This window comes from Macaca nemestrina, chromosome 4, assembly GCF_043159975.1.
Source record: "Macaca nemestrina isolate mMacNem1 chromosome 4, mMacNem.hap1, whole genome shotgun sequence".
NCBI classification, from domain to species: domain Eukaryota; kingdom Metazoa; phylum Chordata; class Mammalia; order Primates; family Cercopithecidae; genus Macaca; species Macaca nemestrina.
In genome coordinates, this window is record NC_092128.1 from 9641798 (window position 1) to 9662110 (window position 20313).

At 44.5% G+C, this 20313-nt stretch overlaps 1 non-coding gene across 1 annotated transcript; it reads right to left on the reverse strand.

The window, feature by feature from the left end:
• Positions 1-7784: 7784 nt before the first annotated feature.
• Positions 7785-7856, reverse strand: TRNAC-GCA (transfer RNA cysteine (anticodon GCA)). The gene has a single exon. It is a non-coding gene; the product is annotated as a tRNA-Cys (tRNA).
• Positions 7857-20313: the final 12457 nt, after the last annotated feature.

The following is a 20313-nucleotide window of genomic DNA, read 5'->3' on the forward strand; positions in this document are numbered from 1 at the left end:
GCTCAGCTGAAAAGGAACCAGCACAAGAACTCTGGCAATACAAAAAGCCAGGGTGTTTCATCACCTCCAAAGGATCCCACCAGCTTCTAAGCAATGGATCCCAACCAAAATGAAATGTCTGAAATGACAGATATAGAATTCAAAATATAGATGGCAAGAAAACTCAATGAGATCCAAGAGAAAGTTGAAATCCAACACAAAGAAGCCAGAAAAACCATCCAAGATTTGAAAGAAGACATAGCTATATTAAGAAAGAACCAAACAAAACTTCTGGAATTGAAAGAAAGACTCCCTACAGGAATTTCAAAATACAGTTGGAAGCCTTAACGACAGACTAGGCCAAGCAGAATAAAGAATTTCAGAGCTCAAAGACCACTCTTTTGACTCAACCCACACAAATTTTTAAGTATTCTTTTTAAATGAACAAAGCCTTCAAGAAATATGGGATTGCGTAAAGCAACCAAATCTATGACTTACTGGTATTCTTGAGAGAAAAGAAGAAAACGTAAGCAACGTGGAAAATATATCTGAGGGTATAAATCAGGAAAACTTCCCCAATCTTGCTAGAGAGATTGACAGGCAGATATAAGAAATCCAGAGAACTCTTACGAGATACTACACAAGAAAGTCATCTCCAAGGCACATAGTCACCAGACTATCCAAGGTCAAAGTGAAAGAAAAAAAAAATCTTAAAGGCAACTAGAGAAAAGGATTATATCACTTCTAAAGGAAAACCCATCAGACTAACAGTGGACTTCTCAGCATAAACCTTACAAGCCAGAAGAGATTGAGGGCCCATTTTTAGCATTCTTAAAGAAAAAGAATGCCAGCTAAGAATTTTATATCCCACCAAAGTAAGCTTCGTAAACAAAAGAGAAATAAAGTCTTTCTCACACAAGCAATTGCTAAGGGAATTTGTCACCACCAGACTGGCCCTACAAGAGATGCTTAACAGAGTTCTAAACATGGAAACAAACGAACGAAATTTGCCTCCACAAAGGCACATGCAAGCACATAGCCCACAGACTCTATAAAGCAACTACACAATTGAAACTACAAAGCAACTACATGGCAATGCTATGACAGGAACAAAACCTCACATATCAACATTAACCTTGAAAGTAAACTGCCTATCAGGTGCGGCGGCTCACGCCTGTAATCCCAGCACTTTGAGAGGCCAAAGCGGGTAGATCATGAGGTCAGGAGATTGAGACCATTCTGGCTAACACAGTGAAACTCTGTCTCTACTAAAAAAAATACAAAAAATTAGCCGGGCGTGGTGGTGGGTGTCTGCAGTCCCAGCTACTCGGGAGGCTGAGGCAGGACAACGGCGTGAACCCGGGAGGTGGAGCTTGCAGTGAGCCCAGATCGCATCACTGCACTCCAGCCTGGGCGACAGAGCAAGACTCAGTCTCAAAAAAAAAAGAAAAAAAAAAGAAAGTAAACTGCCTAAACACTCCACTTAAAAGGCATAGAGTGGCAAATTAGATTTAAAAAAAAACCAAAACCCTTCCTTCTGCTGTCTTCAAGACACCCATCTCACATGTAATGACACCCACAGCCTTAAAGCAAAGGGATGGAGAAAGATCTATGATGCAAATGGAAAACAAAAAAAGAACAGAGGTCACGATTCTTCTATCAGATAAAATCAATTTTAAACTAACAAGAGTAAAAAAGGACAAAAAAGGACATTACCATAATGATAAAGGATCAATTCAACAAGAAGACTTAACTATCCTGGTCCAGGCACGGTGCCTCACGCCTATAATCCCAGCACTTTGGGAGTCTGAGGCAGGTGGATTGCTTGAGGCCAGGAGTTCGAGACCAGCCTGGCCAACATGGTGAAACCCCATCTCTACTAAAAAATACAAAAATTAGCCGGGTATAGTGGTGCGCGCCTGTAATCCCGCCTACTCAGAAGGCTGAGGCAGGAGAATTGCTTGAACCCAGGAGGTGGAGGTAGCAGTGAGCCAAGATCACACCACCACACTCCAGCCTGGGCAACAGAGTGAGACTCCATCTCAGAAAAAAAAAAAAAAGACTTAACTATCCTAAGTATATACTCACCCAACATTGGAGCACCCAGATTTATAAAACAATTACTTCCAGACCTAAGAAAAGATTTTGACAACCATATAATAATTTGTGGTGACTTCAACACCCCACTGACAGAATTAGGTCAGGGAGGTAGGAAAATAACAGAGAAATTCCAGGCTTAAATTTGACACTTGGCCAATTAGATCTAATACATGTCTGCTGAACACTCCACCGAAATTATCACAGAATGTACATTCTTCTCTTCTGCACATGAGACATACTCTAAGATTGACCACGTGCTTGGTCATAGAGCAAGTCTCACAAAATTCTAAAATATCAAAATTATACCAAGCATTTTCTCAGACCACAGTGGAATAAAAATAAAAATAAATATCCAGAGGACTCTCAAAACCACAAGAATATACAAAAACTAAACAACTTGCTCCTGAATGACTTTTTTATAAACAACAAAATTAAGGCAGAAATTTAAAAATTATCCGAAACAAAGAAAGTAGAGACACAACATACCAAAACCTCTGGGATGTGGCAAAAGCAGTATTAAATGCCTACATAAAGAAGATAGGAAGATCTTAAATCAAAAACTTAACCTTGCACCTAAAGGAACTAGAAAAACAAGAACCAACTACACCCAAAGCTAGCAGAAGAAAAGATAACCAAAATCAGAGCAAAACTAAATGAAATTGAGACCCCAGAAAACCATAGAAAGAAACAACAGAACCAAAAATTGGTAATTTGAAAGGATAAACAAGATTGATAGACTGCTAGCTAAAGTAACAAAAGAAAAAAGAGAAGATCTAAATAAGCACAATCAGAAATGACGAAGGAGACATCACAACTGATCTTACAGAAATACAAAAGGTTCTTAGAGACTACTATGAGCATCTTTGTGCACACAAACTAGAAAATCAGGAGGAAATGGATAAATTCCTGGAAACATACAACATCCCAAGAGTGAAACAGGAAGAAACAGAATTCCTGAACAGGGCAATATCAAGTAATGCAATTAAATAAGTAATTAAAAACCTACCAAAAAAATGCCCTGGACCAGATGGATTCACAGCCAAATTCCACTAGATGTACAAAGAAGAGCTAGTACCAATCCCAATGAAACAATTCCCAAAAATTGAGAAGGAGGGACTCCTCCCTAACTCATTCTATGAAAACAGTATCACCCTGATACCAAAATGAAGATATAATTTTAAAAAAACTATAGACCAATATTATTCCTGATGAACATAGACACAAAAATCCTCAACAAAATAATATCATACTGAATTCAGCAACACATCAAAAAGCTAATTCACCACAATCAAGAGGGCTTTATTCATGGGATGCAAGAGTGGTACAACATATGCAGTCGATAAATGTGACTCAACACATAAACAGAATTAAAAACAAAAGCCATATGCTCATCTCAATAGATGCAGAAAAAGGCATTTAATATAATCCAAAATCCCTTCATGACAAAAACCTTCAATACACTAGGCATCAAAGGAACATTCCTCAAAACAATAAGAGTCATCTCTGACAAACCCACGTCAATGTTATACTGACTGGGCAAACGTTGGAAGCATTCCCCCTAAGAATTGGAGCAAGACGAGGATGTTCATTATCATCTCTCCTATTTAACATAATACTGGAAGTCCTAGCCAAAGCAATCAGGCAAGAAAAGGCATCCAAATAGGAAAAGAGGATGTCAAATTATTTATCTTCACTGACAATATGATTCTATACCTAGAAAACCCTAAAGATTCTACCGAAAGACTCCTAGACCTGATAAACTACTTCAGTAAAGTTTCAGGACACAAAATCAACATGGAAAAATCAGTAGCATTTCTATACACCAACGACATTCCAGCTAAGAGCCAAATCAGGAATACAATCCCATTTATAATAGTCACACATGCAAAAATACATCCAGCCAAGGAGTTGAAAGACCTCTACAAAGAGAACTACAAAATACTGATAAAAGAAATCAGATGACACAAACAAATGGAAAAAATATTCCATACTCATGGATTAGAAGAATCAATATCATTAAAATGGCCATACTGCCCAAAGCAATCTATAGATTTAATGTTATTCCTATCAAATTACCAACGTGATTTTTCACAGAATTAGAAAAAACTATTCTAAAATTTATATGGGGCCAGGTGTTGTGGCTCATGCTTATAATCCCAACACTTTGGGAGGCTGGGGTGGGTGGATTGTTTGAGGCCAGGAGTGTCAGGCCAGCCAGGGCAACATGGTGAAACCCCATCTCTACAAAAAAATACAAAAATTAGCTGGGCATGGTTGTGAGTACCTGTAGTCCCAGCTACTCAGGAGGCTGAGGTGCGAGGATCACTTGAGCCCAAGAGGTGGAGGTTGCAGTGAGCTAAAATTGTGCCACTGCCCTCCAGCCTGGGTGACAGAGCAATACCCTGTCTTAAAAATAAATAAATAAACAAATAAATTTAACTTAATTCATATGGAACCATAAAAGAAACAAAAAACCAAATACCACATGTTCTCACTTATAAGTGGAAGGTAAATATTAGATACACATGGACAGAGAGATGGGAACAGTAAAGTAGCCAAAGCAATCCTAAGTAAAAAGAGCAAAGGTGGAGGCAACACATTACACTTCATGTATGACAGTCTACAGTAACCAAAATGGCACAGTACTGGTACAAAAATAGACATATAGCCCAATGGAACAGAATAGAGACCACTGAAATAAAGCCATGTCTATAACCAATTGATCTTCAGCAAAATGGATTTTTTTTAGTGGGGAAAGGATAGCCTATTCAGTAAGTGGTGCTGGGAAAACTGGCTAACCATATGCAGAAGAATGAAACTGGACCCCTACCTCTCACCATAAATAAAAATTAACTCAAGATGGATTAAAGACTTAAATGTCTTATTCTAGAAGAAAACCTAGGAAATACTCTTCTAGACACTGACCTAGGCAAAGAGTTGATGACTAAGTCCTCAAAAGCAAATGCAACAAAAACAAAAAGTTGACTAGTGGGACCTAATTAAACTAAAGAACTTCTACACAGCAAAAACCAAAAACAAAAACAAAAAAACTATTAACAGAGTAGACATGCTACCAACTGGGGGAAAATATTTGCAAACTATGCATCCAATAAGGGTCTAATATCCAGAATCTATGAGAAACATAAGCAAATCAATAAGAAAAAGACAAATAGCTGCATTAAAAAGTTGGCAAAGGACATGATCGGACACTTCTCAAAAGAAGACATACGAGTAGCCAACAAACATGTTTTTTAAATGCTCAACATTATTAATCATCAGAGAGATGCAAATAAAAACTACAATGAGATACCATCTCACACCAATCTGAATAGCTATTATTAAAAATGTTTTAAATAACAGATATTGACAAGGTTGCAAAGAAAATCGAAAGCTTATACACTATTGGTGGGAAAGTAAATTAGTTCAGCCCCTGTGGAAAGCAATTTGGAGATTTCTCAAAGAACTACAAACAGAATTACCCTTCAACCCAGCAATCCTACACTGGGTATATACCCAAAGGAAAATAAATCGTTCTGCCAAAAATACACCTTCACTTGTATGTTTATCACAGCACTAATCACAATAGCAAAGACATGGAAAGCCGGGTGCAGTGGCTCATGCCTGTAATCCCAGCACTTTGGGAGGCCAAGGCAGGTGGATCTCCTGATGTCAAGAGTTCAAGGCCAGCCTGGCCAACACGATGAAACCCTGTCTCTACTAAAAATACAATATTTAGCCGGACATGATGGCAGATGCCTGTAATCCCAGCTACTTGGGAGACTGAGGCTGGAGAATCGCTTGAACCTGGGAGGCAGAGGTTGCAGTAAGCCAAGATCATGCCACTGCACTCCAGCTTAGGGGATAGAGCAAGACTTTGTCTCAAGGGAAAAAAAAAAAAAAAAGACATGGAATCAACCCATGTGCCCATCACCAGTAGATACGATAAAGAGAATATGGGGCCAGGCATGGTGGCTCACGCCTATAATCCCACACTTCGGGTGGCCAAGGCAGGAGAATCTCTTGAGTCCAGAGACCAGCCTGGTCAACACAGCGATACCCCCATCTCTACAAAAAATTTTTAAAAATAGCCAGGCATGGTAGTGCATGCCTGTAGTCCCAGCTACTCAGGAGGCTGAAGCAGGAGGATTGCTTGAGCCCAGGAGGTTGAGGATACAGAGACCCATGATTGCCATGATTGCACCACAACACTCCAGCCTGGGTGACAAAGCAAGGCCTTGTCAAAAAAAAAAAAAAAAAAAAAGTGGTACATATATACCATGGAATACTACACAGTCATACACAAAAAAGAACGAAATCACATCATTTGCAGCAACATGGATGCAGCTGGAGGCCATTATCCTAAGTGAGTTAACACAGAAACAAAAAAACAAATACCACATGTTCTCACTTATAAGTGGGAGCTAAACATTAGATACACATGGACAGAGAGATGGGAACAATAAGCATTGAGGAATCCAAAAGGGGAGAGGGAGGGAGGGGGAGAAGGGTTGATAAACTACCTGTTTGGCAATGGGATCATTAGAAGCCCAAATATCAGCATTATTCAATATACCCATGTAACAAACCTGTACACGTACCCCTTGAGTTTAAAATTTAAAAATTCTTAAACAGGTCATAACTAGTTCATGTATTCAACAAACATTTATTGAGCTCCTACCTGTTCCAATCTGTGTCATGTTCTCTGAACCCCTAGCTGATGAAGACTTTGTTTTGGCACTCAAGGAGCTCATGGGCCAGAGAACTGTTCCCATTGCAGATATATACAGAGTACCCAAGAGACAACATGATCATCATCCTAGTCTCAGGCCTCCAGGAGAGGTCTCTGTGCCCCAGGCCAACAGCTCTTTTGGGCTTGAGAGTATGTGCAGACCACCAAAGAAAAATTTTCTTGTGATATCCTTGTCCACAGAATGGGGGAAGGGAAAGAGAAGTATTTTTGTTTGTTCTCACACTGCTGTAAAGACATACCTGAGACTGGATAATTTATAAAGAAAATAGGTGTAATCAGCTCACAGTTCTGTGGGATGTACAGGCTTCTGCTTCTGGGAAGGCCTCAGGAAACTTACAGTCATGACAGAAGGAGTATGAGAAGCAAGCACATATTCATATGGCCGGCAGGAAAGAAACAGTAAAGCGGGAAGTGCTACACACTCTCAAATAACCAGATCTCATGAGAAATCAATCGCTATCACAAGAACAGCAAGGGAAAAATCTGCCCCATGATCACCCCCTACTAGATCCCTACCCCAACATCAGGGATTACAATTCAACAAGAGATTTGGGTGACAATACAGAGCCAAACCATATAAAGAGATTGCAAGGGCTTTGGGACTAGACCTCCAGTGAGGCTAATTGTTGAGAAGGAACAATACTCAATCCAGCTCTGTTCAGCACATCATTATTGCAGTAGTCTAGCATCTCTTCCTGTCTTCTCCTCCAACCCAGATATTGCTGGGCCAAACTAGATTTTTTTTTTTTTTTTTTTTTTCCAGATTTCAACCTGACCATATCACTCCCTCTGGTGGACAGTTGTTGATTCTTTTTACCCAGCATCCATTTCTTCATCTTCTTAACCTTTCATTGTTTCTCCTTCATCACCTTTTTTGTCTCAAATACTCTCTCCCAAAAGATGCATTCTAGAAGTGAAGAAAACTAAAAGATGCATTCTAGAAGTGAAGAAAACTAGGGGGCACCTGGATTTGAACCAGGGACCTCTTGATCTGCAGTCAAATGCTCTACCACTGAGCTATACCCCCTGTCGCCATTATAATTTCTATTAATATTATTTCAGCTTTGGAATCATGGTGTATTAACATGATGGTAAGTGGCAGAGATTAAATTTCAGCTGATAGAAAATAAAAGATAATATAAATATCAGACAAGAAGCTGACTTCCAGGAACTCAAATGTTCTCAGGACTCTCTCCCTGTAGCTTTATTCTTTGGTTCCCTCTTAAGTTAGCTTTAATGTCTCAAACTCATCTCTCCACGCAGCTGAGACCCTGCCTCCAACATTTGTAGGTTCATAGCTCCACACTTGCCAGAGAGAAAAAGACTTGAGTCTAAAAAATTCTAGAGAAGGCCAGGTGCGGTGGCTCACGCCTGTAATCCCAGCACTTTGGGAGGCCGAGGCAGGCCGATCACGAGGTCAGGAGATCCAGACTATCCTGGCTAACACGGTGAAACCCCATCTCTACTAAAAATACAAAAAATTAGCCGGGCGTGGTGGCGTCACCTGTAGTCCCAGCTACTTGGGAGGCTGAGGCAGGAGAATGGCGTGAACCCGGGAGGCGGAGCTTGCAGTGAGCCGAGATCATGCCACTGCACTCCAGCCTGGGCGACAGAGCGAGACTCTGCCTCAAAAAAAGAAAAAAAAGAAAAAATTTTAGAGAAATTCTAGAGAAGGACTCTGGTTGGTTTGGCTTGAGTTCTGTGCCTATCCATGACCAGCCACTGCCACCAGGGGCTAAGGTACGTGAGTGGTATAACCATTTCAGGAGTAAGGTCTTCTAAGAGTATACCTGCTTACACTCAGAATATAGTCTATAGTACGAGGAGAAAAGTGATTCTCTAAAAGAAGTCAGGAGTAGCCAGGACATGGCCGTGGGGGACCATCGCTGCAGCCCTAGGGGTTTCTCAGCATTCTCAGTAGAGTGGAATATATTAAGAAAGACTAGCAACCTACTGCCTCTGCTAAACAGAGCCATGGGAAGCCCTGCACAGCCAGATTCCTTGATGAGTTTCATGCTTTAATTCAACGAGCACTAGTAGGTGCCTCCTGTGTCCCAGATTCTAACAACCACACAATTCCTGGTCTCAGGAGCTAAAAGTTTAGTGGAAATGCCTGTCATGGCAATGCATGATAATAGCTCTTGGAATACAGAGGAGATGGTATAAATTACACACCTGTCCGAAACTAGGGTAATGGCACGTTCCCTATTCAAAATGGTCCTTGCATTCTGAAGGACTTACTTAATAAACAAGGGAGGTGGGAAGGAATTCCATGTGAAAATGGCGGCAAGAGCAATGGATTCAGGTGCAGGCTTGACAAGAAAGTTCGAGGATGGTCATGGCGCAGTGTTGGGTGAGACGATGGGGGAGGATCCTGGAGAGGCATCGAGGCCCAAGGGCTACAGTACAGCAGGACCTCCTTGCAGAATTAATAATCAACATGGGCCCTGAGTGTGAGCCCAGTGGAGAAAAGGGCCCATAAGACCTGCTGATGTGTTGGGGCCGCAGCTTAGGGCACTGGACTGTAGGTCAAGAAGTTGGGGTTCAAATCCAGGTGCCTTCTCCCTATTCTGGCTTTTGCACATGAATATCTTCCCATATTTTTCATATTATAGCCCACTTAAGAAACGAACTCTGGTATTCAGGGGTGGTCTTCACTGTGTGTGTTCACCAAGAGACAAGGTCCCTGCTTTGGGTTGAGTGGGTTGCCTAAAAAGATATGTTGAAGCCCTAAACTCTGGTACCTGTGAATGGGACCTTATTTGGAAACAGGGTCTTTGCAGATATAATGAGCTCAAGATGAGGTCATTAGGGTGGGCCCTTATCCAATATCACTGGTGTCCCTGTAAGAAGAGGAAAGGAGACAGACACAAACACAGAAAGAATGTCATGGGAAGATGGAGGCAGAGACTGGAGCGAATATCTGTAAGCCAAAGCACCAAGGAGCGAGGCCACACCAGAAGCCCGGAGGAGGCAAGGAAGAGCTCTAGCCAGCGTCACCGAGGAAGCAGGCCTGACTTCTGGTCTCCAGAACTGTCCAAGAATAAACTGCTGTTGTTTCAAGCCACCCCATTTGTAATACCCTGTATGGCAGCCCTAGGGAATTAATACAGTCCCCATGCAGAGGGTTCCTTGGTCCCTACATCCAGGGCAGAGACTGCAGAGAAAAGAGTGAAGCTGCCCGACTGGGCCTGATCACCTCCAGGCTGTGAAATTCCAGCTTCTCCAGCCTGGCTGGCCTGCGCAGATGTGGGGGTCCCTGGGATTGCTAGGGCTGCAGCCTCTCTGGCCAGGAAATAAATAGCTTTCCTGGAGACCTTGGCTCCCCAAGGAAGAGGGAGGGCTGAGTAAGGGAAGGGAAGGAAATAGCCCAGATCAGGAGAAAATAAGTGGGCCTCCCTGCACGTGGCGAAGTAGAGAACTGTTAGGAACGCTCGGTGAAGGCTGAGACGCACACACCACACAAAACGCCATTCCTTACTTATGAAGCCAGGAGGCTGGCCCAGACCCTCATAGGTCCTGTTCACCGCCTCTCACCTGCAGAAAGCAAGTGAGGAGGCCACAGTGCTCTGGGAGGGGGGCAAAAAGGGCTGCTCTGCAGCCAGGTGGGAGTCCTTTGGTCCTCTTTCCTGATGGTCCAGCTGGAGCTGTGAGTGTGGCCGCCTCCTTGAGTCCTCTTTTCTCTTGAACCTGCCTAGGACTCTGCTTTACCATTTGTTAAATGGGGATGTAAAAGCCCTACAGCGGGGCATGGTGGTTCACACCTGTAATTCCAGCAATTTGGGAGGCTGAGGCTGGAGGATTGCTTGAGCTCAGGAGTTTGAAACCAGCCTGGGCAACATGGCAAGACCCCAACTCTACAAAAAAAATTTTTTTAGATTAGCCGAGTGTGGTGGCACGTGCCTACGGTCCCGGCTGCTTGGGAGGCTGAGGAGGGAGGATTGCTCGAGCCTGGGAGGTTGAAGCTGCAGGGGCCCATCATCACACCACTGCAGTCCAGCCTGGGCAACAGAACGAGATCCTATCTCAAAAAGAATAAAACAGAAGGTCCTGCAATTGTGAGGATTAAATGAGAACCTTCTTTTTTTTTTTAACTTTTATTTTAGGTTCAGGGGTACATGTGCATGTTTGTTATATGGGTAAATTGCGTATCGTGGGCGTTGGATGCACAGATTATCTTGTCACCAAATAATAAGCATAGTACTCAATAGGTAGTTTTCTGATCCTCACCCCCCTCTCTCCCTCCACCCTCCAGTAGGCCCTGGTATCTGTTGTTCCCTTCTTTGTATCCATGTGAAGATGTTTAGCTACCACTTCTAAGTGAGAACATCCAGTGTTTGGTTTTCTGTTCCTTTGTTAGTTCACTTAGGAGAATGGTCTTCAGTCCCATCCATGGTGCCGCAAAGGACATGATCTCATTCTTTTTTATGGCTGTGTTGTATTCTAGGGTATACGTGTACCGTATTTTCTTTATCCAGTCTAAATGAGAACCTCTGCCGCAGGAATCAGCAAGCCGTGGCCTGTCACAGGGCACAGCCCCACAGGCTAAGAACGGATTTTACCCTTCTCAGTGGTTTGACTAGGGGAATGGGAAATAGGACCTCATGGGACTTGGGGAAAAGTAAATGAGACAATTGGTTTTTGTTGTTTTTTTTTTTTTTAATGGCACAGAGTAAGTGTTCAATAAATATTTGCTGTTGCTTTAAAAAAATAGTTTGTGGCATGCAAGAATTATATGAAAATCAAATTTCAGTGTCCATAAATAAAGTTTCCTTGGAATACAGCCGCTCTGGTTCATTTCTTCAATGTCTGTGGCTGCTTTCCTGTTAAAAAGGCAGAGCTGAGTGGTTACAACAGAGACTATTTTGCCTATAGAATAACAAACATGTACAATCTGGCCCTTTTCAGAACAAGAGTCTGACTCCAGGCTTACAGCCTTAGGGTGGTGCCTGACCCATAGCAAAATTTCATAAACGATGGCTAGTGGTGTTATTGCAGCAGAGAGTAAGCACGGCTCACCGGAGAGCCTAGAGTTCCCTGCCTCCCATTCCCGTTTCCCTGACTTTCTGGCCTCATTCACAACAGCTGCAACCCCAGCTCCCTCTCCTCCCCCAGCCTCATTCTCCAAGACCTCCAGGTAAACTCCTTTAAGATGCTAAAAACTACAAAGTCTGATAGCGCACTAGGGATTCAGGGTGTGTGGGGAACAGACAGGTTTTTGCGTTGTTGGTAGGAGTGTACACTGATACACCTCTAAGGAGGCATCTGGCAAGAACTCTTGAAATGCTAAAAGCACATAACTTTGACCCAGGAATTACGCTTCTAGAAACTAAGAGGTCTATGAACACAATTGTGAAATGATGCCTGTGCAAGGTAATTCCATAGCCACATCATTGTTAATTATAAAACATTAGAAGCAACCTAATTGTCCATCATCTGGGGACTATTAAATAAATTATATACAGCTGTACAACTGAATGCTAGGCACGCTTACAAATGGAGATGCTCTTTATCCACTGATATGGAAAGATTGCCAAGAAGAAACAGAAAAGCGAGCAAGGACAATGTGTTTCTGCATAGCCTGCTACTGTTCGTAGACGAGAAGAAAAGGAGAGATGACATATTTGCATTTATGGCATGAAAAAGCTCTAGAAAGATGTACAAGAAACTGGGAACATCAGTTGCTTGCAAGGAGGGGACATGGGTGGCTGGGGACAGGAGTGAGAGAAGATACCATTGTTTCTGTGCCACTGGAATTTTGAACCATGTAAATATATTATTGCGTCAATATTTTCTTAACTTTCTAAAATGGAAGAGAGTGTAACTAGAACAAAACCTCGCCGGAGCCTTCTCCTCTGCCCCCTTCCCATCGGGCCTCTATGTTCTCACACAAACATGTACCTTTTTTCCTAACAAAAAGTATATATAAAAGTTATTAAAACATCCACAATATTTTTTTAAAATACTAGGAGTGGCCAGACACGGTGGCTCATGCCTGTAATCCCAGCACTTTGGGAGGCCAAGGCGGGCGGATCACCTGAGGTCAGGAGTTCAAGACCAGCCTGGCCAACATGGTGAACCTCTGTCTCTACAAAAATATAAAAATTAGCTGGGCATGATGGCAGGTACCTGTAATCCTAGCAACTCGGGAGGCTGAGGTGGGAGAATCACTTGAACCCAGGAGGCGGAGTTAGCAGTGAGCCAAGATGGCACCACCGCACTCCAGCCTGAGTGACAGAGTGAGACTTTGTCACCAAAAAAAAAAAGGAGTAATATGATTCCCAAACCCAGTTGTCTGTATATTATTAAAAAATACAAATTAAAAAGGACACATGCTTGCGATGTCCAGGCACCCTAAGTTAAATTTCCCGAAACACTGGCTCTAGCATGAGTGTAGGGATTTGTTTCTCACAGGCATCCCGCTGGTCTGAGCCTTGGGGACCCGTGCCTTACTTGCCTTGTAGCCCCATCACCTAACACATAGCACATGACTTGGGTTCAGTAAATATTTCTGGAATGATAAAGGCCAATCCAAGCCCCTGGAGGGATGCCTTCTCCAGCCAGCAAACAGAGTTAACACCTCCTGGGGCCCACAGCCTTCAGGAAACCCCCAGGAGCACCCACAGAGAGAAGAATCCTGTGGGGTGGTGCCGGCAGCCTCCACCCAGCCCAAAGGAAGCTGCAGCTGGTTCACCCTGTCCTATGAGCTGTTCACTCTCCATACCATCAGCAATTGACCCGCCATGAATCCATTCAGGCTGCCATAACAAGATGCTACAGACTGCGTGGCTTCAACAACAGACTGATTTTCTCACAGTCCTGGAGGCTAGAGGCCCAAGATCAAGGTGTCGGTGGTGCTGGTTTCTCCTGAGGCCTGTCTGTGGTGTTCAGGTGGTCACCTTCTCGCTGTGTCCTCAAACGCCTTTCCTTTATGTGTGCCCATCCTGGTGTCTCTTCCCCTTCTCATAAGGATGCCAGTCCTCTTAGATGGGGACCCCACCCTAACAGCTTCTTTTTAGCTTCATCACCTCTCTAAAGACCTCATCTTCAAATACGGTTACATGATGAGGTACTGAGGTTTGGGACCTCAACGTATAAATTTGTGGGGGAGGCAGGGCGGTGGCTCACACCTGTAATCCCAGCACTTTGGGAGGCTGAGACGGGGCAGATCACTTGAGGTCAGGAGTGCGAGACCAGCCTGGCCAACACAGTGAAACCCCGTCTCTACTAAAATTGCAAAAATTAGCTGGGCATGGTGGCACCCACCTGTAGTCTCAGCTACTGGGGAGGCTGAGGCAGGAGAATCACTTCAGCCCAGGAGGCAGAGGTTGCGGTGAGTCGAGATTGTGCCGTTGTACTCCAGCCTGGGCAACAGAGCAAGACTCCATCTCAAAAAAAAAAAAAAAAAAAGTGGGGGGAGGGGGAAATAATTCAACCCATAACACACACAGCATGAATCTGCTCATGCTGTCACCTTCCAGAAACTTTTCTTGGTTAGTGTTACGGACTGAATGTGTCCTCCAAAATTCATATGGTGAAGCCCTAATCCCCAAGGTGATGGTGTTTGAAGGTGGGGCTTTTGGGAGGTAATCAGGTGTAGATGAGGTCATGAGGGTGGGGCCCCAGGGTGGGATTAGTGCCCTTACATGAAGAGAGACCACATCTCCACATCTCTCTCTCTCTCTCTCTCTCTCTCTCTCTCTCTCCTTTTCTCTTGCTCTCTCCCCCTCTCTCCCCAACATGTTGAGGATGTCTGCCAGCCAGAAGAAAAGCCCTGAGGAGAGCCAGGAAGGAACCTGCCCACATCTTGATCTTGGACTTGCAGCCTCCAGAACTTTGAGAAATAAATTTCTGTTATTCAAGCCGCCCAGTCCATGGTATTTTGTTTTAGCAGCCCAGGCTGACCAATACCGTCAACACAGTACTTTTTGTTGTTGTTTTGTTTTTGTTTCTGCTTGTTTGTTATCTAGCACTAACATTTTAAGATGACAAGTCTGGTAAAATGGGATTTTCCACATTTTCAATCCTCTCCAACCCTTTTCAAAAGCAGTTTTGGCAATGTTGTATTTATTATATTGACTCGGTCGTGCTGCTTCTGGGAATCTATTTTAAAGAAATAAACACCCAGGAAAAATAATAAACCTAAGAAGATTAGCACTGTATTATTTTTAATTTAAAATTAGAAAAAACACTCTAAATGTCTAGTAGTAGGGGAACGGTGCACAGCATTCACTTAGTGGAATGTTATGCTGCCATTTGAAGAGATCATGTAACGTTTATGAAGCATCTCCTCTGTGCCAGGCTCGGTGCTAAACGGGATAGACGCAGAGATGAAGAACACGGTGCTTGCTTTCAAAGAATTGACATTTTAGTAGAAAGAGACACAAGGCCGGGTACAGTGGCTCACACCTGTAATCCCAGCACTTCGGGAGGCCAAGGCGGGTGTATCATGAGGTCAGGAGATCAAGACCATCCTATCTAACATGGTGAAACCCCGTCTCTACAAAAAAAAAAAGAAAATAATTAGCCGGGCATGGTGTCAGGCGCCTGTGGTCCCAGCTACTTGGGATGCTGAGGCAGGAGAATGGCATGAACCCGGGAGGCGGAGCTTGCAGTGAGCAGAAATCGTGCCACTGCACTCCAGCCTGGGCGACAAAGCGAGACTCCATCAAAAAAGAAAAGAGAAGAGAAGAGAACACAAAACACTCATTCCATAATTCAAATATTTAGTAAGCACTATGTGCCAGGCATTCATTATTCTAGGTACTGGGCATACAGCAGGAACAAAACAAAATCCCCATACTCACAGAGTAGATAATAATCAAACAGTCAGGGCACAGTGGCTCAAGCCTATAATCCCAGCACTTTGGGAGGCCGAGGCAGGAGGATCATATGAGTCCAGGAGTTCAAGACCAGCCTGGGCAACATGAGGGACCCCATCTCTACAAAAAATTTAAAAATTAGTCAGGCATGGTGGCATGTGCCTGTAGTCACAGCTACTTGACAGCTGGGGTGGGAGGACTGCTTGAGCCCAGGAGGTCGAGGCTGCAGTGAGCTGTGTTTGTACTACTGCACTCCAGGCTGGTGGCAGAGGGAGACCCAGTGTCAAAAAATAAATAATTTTTTTAAAAATATAATCATCAAATAATTAATGTCAGATGCAAATCTGTGCTGTGAAGACACATAAGGCAGAGTTGGGGGAAGAGAAAGGGTCCCAGCAGCAGGGGGGTGCTATTTTAGATGGAGCATTCAGGGGTGACATCTGCAAGCGATTTGAAGAGAGCGGGGAGCGAGCCGTGTGGATGTCTGAAGGGAAGGGCTCTCAGGCAGAGGACCAGCGACAGCAGAGGCCTGGAAGCATGGCCAGCATGGCCAGGTAGAAGGATGGGCCCTTTGCCCTGGCCATGAGGGAGGCCCCCAGTGGGCAGTGCAGACTGCAGGTAGCCAGGGCAAGGCCTGGCTGTGGAGCACGATGTTCGAGGCAGGGTGGTAGCAAAGGAGGTGGCAGAGGTGGGTGGCTGAGGACTTTGGACGGGATTCACGCCTTTGGGAGTCCCTGAAGACACTTATTCTTTGAGACCCAGCACAAGCGTCATGCTCCTTTGAGCTCATCCCTGATTCTCTTGACAGCCAGTCTCCGCCTGCCCCGGGTTCCCACATCAGCATGTAGTCTATTTCATTATTGCTGCTTTGTATTGGATTTGAGCCATTCAAGCCCTTCACACATCTAACACATGCACAATCACACACATCTCAGAGCATGGACTCTCACTGCAGATCCCACGGATTTGATATTTCTAATATACAGGACTTAGCATGGAAAATGCTACTGAATACATGAGTTATTGAATCCATAAACTCACATCCCCCAACTGCACTGTGATTTCATAGTAAAAGAGCAGGACTCCGTCTGGAACTGCTGCTCTATTCAGCAGTACCTGGAACAGGCGATACTAACACCTCCCAAGCACCACTTAGATCAGGAGCGCTTCATGGGCATGAACCTGTGCAGTGGCACAGATCCCCGTGCTTAGAAAGACCCGAGTTTGCTATCATGCTCTGCTGTCGCCATCAGGAAACTCATAATCTTACCTTTGAACTTGTGTTTTACAGGTGAAATCCAACAGGACAATGAGCATGTCAGGAGCAGAGATGAGCACAGCATGTTCCTTGCAGCTCAATTTGCATATAGAGTGCTTGTGGTGCCCCGTTGCATAGAATTCCGGAGGCCCACAATGCATGGAGTCCAGCAAGACCCAGTGGGATAGATATAAGGTAAGCACATTCCATCTATGACTGAGAAAGTAGGGTGCTGACAGCCCAAGAGGTCCTACTTTCCTTTGGGACCAGAACTTGGTTCAAATACAGAAAGAATACCATGGTGTATTAGTCCATTTTCACGCTGCTGCTAAAGGCATACCCAAGACTGGGCAATTTACAAAAGACAGAGGTTTAATGGACTTACAGTTCCATATGGCTGGGGAGGCCTCACAATCATGGCAGAAAGCAAGAAGAAGCAAGTCACATCTTACATGGATTGCAGCAGGCAAAGAGAGAGCTTGTGCAGGGAAACTCCAGTTTTTAAAACCATCAGATCCAGATCTCATGAGACTTATTCACTGTCACTAGAACAGCACGGGAAAGACCACCCCCATGATTCAATTACCTCTCACCAGGTTCCTCCCAAAACACATGGGAATTGTGGGAATTACAATTCAAGATTGGGTGGGGACACAGCCAAACCATATCACATGGTGTTCTGAGAAACACAAGCAACCAAAGAAATGTATCAGACACTTTCTTCCCCATGCTACTCGTATTATCATACATGTGCTAGCCAATCACTTACTCTGAAAATGTTGGGCTAGAAGGAAGAAGAGAGGGCAGCCCATGGCTCCTTTTCCCTCAGTCCTTCGCTCCTGGTTATACTGAAGATAGAGAGTGTTGGTAGAACGGGCACGGAGCAGGAAGTGAAATGAAAACAATGAAGTTAGTTTTGGGCAGTATCCACGGTTCTTGTAAGAATGAAATGCATATGCATGTGTGAACTCCAAATATTGTTTACTTGTGTGGAATCATGTGATTCCAGTGGTTCTGCATCCCAGTAAATGTTCTTCTATTTGCATTTAAAACTATCATTTCATAATACAAAGATGAATGGTACATACACTCATAATGTTTTCAGTTATCGTCTTACGTTAACAATTAATGTTTTAACTTTACTCAGAATGACATTAAAGAGCAAACAAAAAACACCATGACAGGTCAAAAGAGAGTGTGTGGAAGAAAGGAGAAGCTTGGTATTCTAGTACCCTCCATGGTAGTTTCTTTCTGCCTTTGAGTGAGAGGCCCCACAGTTTGATTTTGCACTGGGCCCTGCAAATTACACAGCTGCCCAGAGTCAGCTCGAAGCTGCAGTCGCCAATGCCTGGTGTAGGGCAATGATAAAGATGAGGATGGTGAGGGGTCTGGCTTCCATTCACAACATGAACACTTTGCATAAATGAAACAGCAGGCTCAGGACGCCAACCGCCGACTGAGACAAACTGAATACCAGAAGGTCATTAAAAGAGCTTTGAAAGAGGCTCTCACATCCTCTAGCCACGGGCAGTCTGCGCAGAAGGCTGGAAGAAGACAAGGGACAGCAATGGGCTGCCCAGGTCAGAGTCAGAGTCCACATGGGACAGTGGGACATGGGGTCCAGGATGGGGAGATTTGGATAGACAAGCCTGAGAAATGGGGACCCCACCCCCACCCAATCTCCCTGCATTTTCCAGATGGTAAAGCAGGGCTGAGGGCGGAAAAGCGATTGTTTCTCCTTACTCGAGCCAGGAGAAAATGGAACAGCTGCCTCTCACCTGGAGAACAAGTAATAGCCTCTTCTGGAGCAGGGCCCAGCCTCACCCTCCTCCTCAAAGCTGTGCCTCCACTGCCCCATTCATCCCAGCCCAGCGGGGAAGCACAGTCTCCACCCCAGGAGTGTCCTGGGGCCACTGAAACAAAGCACCACACCCTGCGGGCTTAAAACAATGGAAATGTATTCCCTCGCACTTCCAGAGGCTGCAGGTGTGGTATCAAGGTGCCAGGAACGCCGTGCTCCCTCTGAAGGCTCCAAGGGAGAACCTGTTCCACATCCCTCTCCTCGCTTCTAGTGTCGCCGGCAGCCACCCTTCCTTGACCGCAGACACGTCCCTCCAAACTCACTCCACCATCACATGATGTCCTTCCGCGTCTGTGCCCTTCACATGGCATTCTCCTCTTACATGGATACCAGCCATACTGGATTAAGGGCCCATCCTACTCCAGTGTGACCTCATCTTAACTCACATCTTAATTATATCTGCAAAACCCCTATTTCCAACCTAGGTCACACTTACAGGTACTGAAAATGAGGACTTGAGCATATCTTTGGGAGGACACAACTGAAACCACAACCCTGAGCCAGCTACCCTCAGAGCAGCGTGGGGCTCTGGATCGTCAGGGACAGGATGGATATGAGCTGGAGAGGGTGCTGGTGTGGATGCCTTCCCCCAGGACTCTGGACTGTGCTCTAGGAAGGAGACCCGGAACAGGTCCTAATCAATAAATTTGCTACATGAGACCAGAGGACCTAAAGGACCAGAGGCTCCTCCCTGCAATAGGTGCCTCACCTTATTAAGGTGAGGGAGGCTCAGGTGTCTCAGGGTGATTTGTCTGTAGCTGGGGTTGACAATGGGAGCTGCTATCACAAAACTGAGCTCTCTGGTACCAACAGAAATGATGGGATTCCAAATTCAAGAGCTGTCTAGGATATGATGTATTGGTAGCCCATCTTGATAGGACCCAATGATGTTCTTGGTTCATTTTTATACTTCTAGGACCTTTGTTAAAAATGAATCATTGGCCAGGCATGGTGGCTCACGCCTGTAATCCCAACACTTTGGGAGGCCAAGGCAAGCGGATCACAAGGTCAGGAGTTCAAGTGAAACACGTCTCTACTAAAAATACAAAAGTTAGCTGGATGTGGTGGCATGTGCCTGTAATCCCAGCTACTCAGGAGGCTGAGGCGGAATTGTTTGAATCCGGGAGATGGAAGTTGCAGTGAACTGAGACCACTCCACAGCACTCTAGCCTGGGTGACAAAGCAAGACTCATCTCAGGACCAAAAAAAAAAAAAAAGAATCATTTGGCTGGGCACAGTGGCTCACTCCTATAATCCCAGCACATTGGGAGGATGAGGTGGGCAAATTGCCTGAGCCCAGGAGTTCAAGACCAGCTTGGGCAACATGGTGAAACTGAGTCTCTACCCAAAAAAAAAAAAATTAGCCCAGCATGGTGGTGTGCACCTGTAGTCCCAGCTACTCGAGAGGCTGAAGTGGGAGGATCACCTGAGCCCTGGGAGGTCAAGGGTAAAGTGAGTCATGACTGTGCCACTCCACTCCTTGTCTCAACAAAGAAATGAATCACTTGATCTGACATTGTCAAGAATAGTAACAGTGGCTCAC